A 6,240-nucleotide genomic window follows, 5' to 3' on the forward strand; every position below is an offset into this window, starting at 1 on the left:
ACTTTAAAATCATACTTTCATCAAAATAGAAAGAAACTAGGTGGGTTCAAGTCAATTTAACTTTCAACATGCGAGTAATGGAAATTATGCATAAACACTATAGAATTCATCAATTTAAAATCATTTTTGAATAACCCATCATGAATCTCAAGAGAACCTTTAAGAAACTAAATTGAAAAGACAATTGTAATTAATCAATCCGTGCATTTGAAATCACATTACATCAAAATAATTAATGGTTTAATCATGATTCTTGCTATTAAGCAGAAGGTAGAGTAAACCCTAAAAAATTCTTACTTTGTCACGACCCGACTAGGTCCTAGTCGTAACATAGCGATCAGGATGCGAGGGACCCCAATATAAGCCATCTTAGCATATATCACATACATAAGGTAAACACATGATAAAGATAAGCGGAAGTAATCATCACAAGAGAATGGAACTAAGGGAGATCAACTCTATAAATGTCCAACCGGACTACACCATTATATCATCCAAATATTCATCTAGTCTAGTATTTGACGGGGGCTTAGGAATAGCTCCTATCTCACCTTAACAATAGAACAAAGTTTATACAATAGTAACATGAATAAAAGTCTTATCCTCGGTAGAATGAGGACTCACCAACTTCTTTGAAATCTAAGGCAAATCTCTAACCACGAGTGGGGTTATCATGAGTGTCGTCCATCCCTATATTATGAGACAATGTAGGCAAAATATGCGTTAGTACGATTGAATGTACTAAGTATGTGAGGTGTGCATCAACAAATAAAGAACGTAATCAATATGCCATAGGATGCATGATCAAAAATAATGAACATAAGTATAGTTTAAAAGTAATTTAAATCATACGAAACTCTTCGTCAATGCATATCATAAAAGTTAATCATAAACTCCTAACTTGACATCTCATAACTTCAATTTCAACTTGTGTGGGATAGAACCATTAACCAACAACTAAGACCATGCGAACTATTACATGGAATCTGATGACTCCTATATCGAAACAGGCCAATAACTCTTATATCAAACCATGGGAGGCTACTTTTCCAGGGTATACTCCAAAAATAACTAAACCCAAATCAACTGCGTTATATTTGGATCCCCTATCTAGGCCATGAAGTGCGTTATCGGACCGAACCCAACCTAGAAGCTCTCTCGGTTCTTAGTCAATATCCCAATGGAAACTCATAAATATGATCATAACATGGTAGGTAAAGATAGTAACTGCCTATCAATCCATCTCTAAAACATATTAGAAATAGCTCTCATATATTTAGTGATTCATAAGAATCTTTAACTTCGGTGAGAATTGTCCATATAACCATCTTTAAACATCTTTTGATCATAAATCTGATCATCATCATAACTTTAACTTTAGAATCATAACTCTCAACCTCAACTCATATAAAACTTTCATTGAAAATCATTTAACTCATGATCAACTCATAAACTCGTCTTAAATTCATAATCATAGCTTAAAAATATAGCTTTATGCATGGGCATCTATATATCAACTTAAAATCATGTAATTAATATTAGAACATTCATATAAATATCATTGATAATATTTAAAAATAAAAATCAAATCAACTTAATGCAATTCATTAAAACTAGGGTTCATAATCAATTGTAGATTGAATAAAAACTTGAGAATTCTTTGGGACTTCATGAATGAAAAGAGCCCATGAATCAATCCCCACATACCTTGAGCGAGAAGATAAAAGAATTTAGAAGAATTTGAGAGTTTTGATGGAGAGCCTGAGTGAATTTCTTGGAAGTCTTCAATGCAGTCCTTGAGAGCCTCTTGTAGAGAGAGAAATATTTGAGTAGGGAAATTATAGAAGAATGAATGGAATTAAGGGTTTTGGGTAGTTTATAGAGTAGAATTAGGCCCTAAAAATATCCAGGTTTATTAACTAATAACTAGGTAAAAGTCTAAAGTGCCCTTACTTAAAAACTGAATTCGGATGATAAATTTCTCCCAGGTCCGCGACACAGAGCTGCTCCCGAATAGGATAATCTTTAGAGAGTGAGATTTTGGTCAAATTTTAACTCAGGAAAAATTACACTGAATGGGAACAAGTGTGCGATACGAAGCCACCACGCACCTCACTGTTTTGAGCAATATTTGACAAAATTCATCTTTCTATACATGATCCTAAAAATTCACCGAGACCATATTTATGTAGGTTTTGATCCCCTGATCGATATTCCAGACTCGAATTTGCCAAAAAGAATAAGGATAATCCGTTACGCAAGCGGCCTATTCCCGAGGCATTCTTAAGGCATTTATAAAAATTTTGAAGAGTATTACAACATCTCTCCCTTAGGAACATTCATCCTCGAATGAGATTTAACTTATCATAAGGACACCAAAAGAGTACTAGCGACCCATCATGATTATGATGACATCTTAAAATGCATAGAACATGAAATCTTCATCTTACCATAAAATCATAACTTTAAAATCAACCTTTCCATGAACATGCATGCATGTGAATGACATAGGAGGAAATGAATACGTAAGAGTTCAACTAGTTTGAATAACAACAACTTACTACTTTAGTCTTGAGTAGAGGGAAAGAGGTACGAGTATCATTTCATCTTATCCGCCTCCGCCTCCCAAGTAGCACTTTCTACTTATTGATTCCTCCAACACTTAAATCTTTTAATGGCACAATGGATTTTGGATCACCCACAAATTTCCTCAACATAGACACATGAAACACCGAGTGAACCATACCTAATGCAAATGGCAAATCTAACTCATAAGCCAAATTGTCAACACTTCTCAATACCTTGTAAGGTCCAACATATCTAAGACTCAATTTCCCTTTCTTGCCAAAATGCATTACACCCTTCATAGGTGAAACCTTTAAACAGACCCAATCATCCATTCAAATTCAAGATCTCATTTTCTAACACCGAAATAGGACTTTTGACGACTTTGAGCTGTCTTCAACCTCTGCCTTATGATTCTTACCTTCTTCATAGCATCAATAACCAAATATGGACCAATCAAGGCTATCTCACCAACTTCAAATCATCCCACTGGGAATCTACATCTCCTCCCATACAATGCTTTGAAAGGAGATATTTGGATGCTAGAGTGATAACTATTAATATAGACAAACTCAATCAATGGAAAATGTTCATCCCAACTTCCTTCAAAATAAATAACACACTCCCTTAGCATATTCTCTAAAGTTTGGATCATTCTTTCAGCTTGACCATCGATTTGAGGGTGAAAAGCAGTACTTAACTTAACCTTTGTACCGAGACCATTTTCAAATGACCTCCAAAAGTGTGAAGTGAATTGTGTACCTAGATACGATTGATGGACAAGGGAACACCATGAAGTCTTACCAATCTACAAAAATCCAAATAGAATCATGTTGCTTCTTAGTACGAGGCAAACCCGTTACAAAATCTATATTTACATTTTTCCATTTCCAAGTAGGAATTTTAATATCTTGGGCTAGACCTTCCGGTCTTTGATGCTCAACTTTAACTTGTTAGAAATTTGGACATGTAGCTACAAACTCCGCTATGTCCTTCTTCATGTCATCCACCAATACACTTCTCTGCAATCATGATACATCTTGGTGGAACCCGAATGAATCGAGTATTGGAAATTATGGGCCTCATTTAATATCAACTCTCTTGAAACTCTTAATCAAGAAGTCATCAATATCCTACTACAATCACTCACACACCTACAATCGCACATTCAAGCCTACCATTCTAACCACTTTATGGCTCTCTTAAAGTCAATATCACTTAAGTATTTTTATGTCTACCTGAGCATATCTATATACTTATTTTATTAACTCCTACCAAAGGTCACATCAAATATACTCTTACCTATCTATTGCACATAACAAGATCACATCTAGCTCTTCTTCTATGTGTATAACCTTAAATGGAATAAGCATACTTCAATTCTCACAATACGGAACACCTACTATTCCCGTAATCTTCCCTAACTCGTACATTGAGAGCTATTATCTTTACTGAATATCATTTCTCTTAGACCATCAATATCTGAAACACACAACCAATTTTGGTAATAAAATACTCCATCTCCCTTTTGTGAGAGAACCTCGATCTTCTCATCAACCACTAATTTCTCACGCACTACCAATCATAATTCCAAACTATTTCAAAAAAAAACATAACCCTCATTAGAGTCACTCAATCTTACCCTTAAACGAGGTAATCGGTGAACATCTTTAACTAAATCCTTCTCGTCATCTTTCACATGAGCCACACTATTCAAGGATAACCGACTAAAAGCATAGGCAATAACTTTTTCTTTACTCGGATGGTACAACACCTTTATATCATAGACCTTTAAGGGTTCAAGCCACCTTCTTTGCCTAAGGTTAAAATTCTTTTGGCTAGACACATATTGCAGACTATTGTAATCGATGAAAATATCTACATAGACACCATAGAGATAGTGTCTCCTCAATTTCAAAGCAAATACCACCATAAAAATAACTAGGTAGGGTTTAAAAATTCAATTTATCAAGTCCATAAATATAGCGGGAGCATTACTCAACCTAAATGAGTCCCAATAAAACCAGTTTCTACAACATTTTTCTTCATTCGACTTTCCAACTTCTGGGGTCTTACACATTGAGTCCTAATGAAACCCTATATTTTCAGATACTAAATTACTTAAAATTCTAGGGTTCTTATGATTAGCATGAATTTCAAAGTAATCACTTTTCTATTTATTACTAGCCTATAAGCATGTGTTTTCTCATGATTTTAGCATGTTTGTTAAACTAAGGGGTTGTTTGTAGAGTGTATTAGCAAAATTAATTCATGCATTAATTAGTTGTATTAGTAATACCTTATTTGGTACACTTTTTTATGTTATATATAACTAATGCTTGCATTAGTTATACACTCTGTTGTATATTAAAGTGTGTATTACTAATATCATGAATTTCTACGTATTAGTAATGCAAGGGGATTTAATGCATGCATTAACATAATTAAAGACCCAGTTACCCCTCAAAATCTTTTTTACATCTTTTCCACCATAGTTGTTGAGGATATTTTCATAAATAAATATGTTTATGCAATGCATATTATTTTTAATACACTAAACCATATAATGCATAAGAAATATTCTATCTATAATAATATAAGCATAACTAATACAAGCATTACTAATGCAAGCATTACTAATACACTCTATTTAACATTATTTTAATACACTCTACAAAAAGACCCCTAAATATTTTATGAACCCTCAGAATATAATGTGTCTTGAATCTTTCAATTTCAGTCAGTATGTAAAGAGTTTTCACGGTCAGTTTATATTTAATGTTTTCAGTATTTATGCATGACTTGCTTTGATATAAAGTGTACTACTATTTTCGTATCATGCATTCAGTATTCATGATCTACTCAATAATATTAGTATTATCATATCACTATTATAATACAATTTATCAGTATAGATTCAGTTGGGAGAGTTACTTAGCACCGAGCAGATGTAAGGATGAAGGCTCATGATAAGCATTTACTGAGACCTTTAATAGTAATTCCTAAGTCCTAGAACTATGTGTCACCATAGGTTTATGTAGCCCATGTAGGCACACATTAACAGCTTAATTGTACCACATCAGATTAAATCAGCATTTATACCCCGGCAAGGTATATTGGGCCATTTTAGATGGAGATTATGAATCAAAATCTATGTCTAGCTCACATGGTTATATGTCAGTTTTAGTATCTCCCACAGTCCAATATAGTCTTTCTGGTATTGCATGACCGTGTATTCAGTTTATTTCAACTTTAGCAGTTATTAGTTGCATATTATTTTACTTAGTCATTACATCAGTTCATTTACCTCATATGAATATTTCAAATTTAGCATGTCCAATTGATTATTTTTATCATGCATGTCTAGCATACTTAGTACATTCAAAGTACTGCCTACATACTCTTTGATCTATATTATTTTACAATATAGGTTCGGATGCTCAATATCTTGTTCATGGTTAGTACAATTTCCAGTCAATACAACAGCAGAATTGGTGAGTCCTCATCCTTCTAAGATGACCCATTTATGTTTATTTTAGTCATTTACGTCTTTTAGTTTTCAGATAGTTAGAGTTAGTTGGGGGCTTGAGGATTTTGGTACTATCTCTTATATGAATAGTATCTACCCTGAGGATTTTGAAGTGACCCTAGAAGTTGCCAAGGCAACTGTCCTGG

The sequence above is a fragment of the Solanum dulcamara genome, chromosome 8, assembly GCF_947179165.1.
Source record: "Solanum dulcamara chromosome 8, daSolDulc1.2, whole genome shotgun sequence".
NCBI classification, from domain to species: domain Eukaryota; kingdom Viridiplantae; phylum Streptophyta; class Magnoliopsida; order Solanales; family Solanaceae; genus Solanum; species Solanum dulcamara.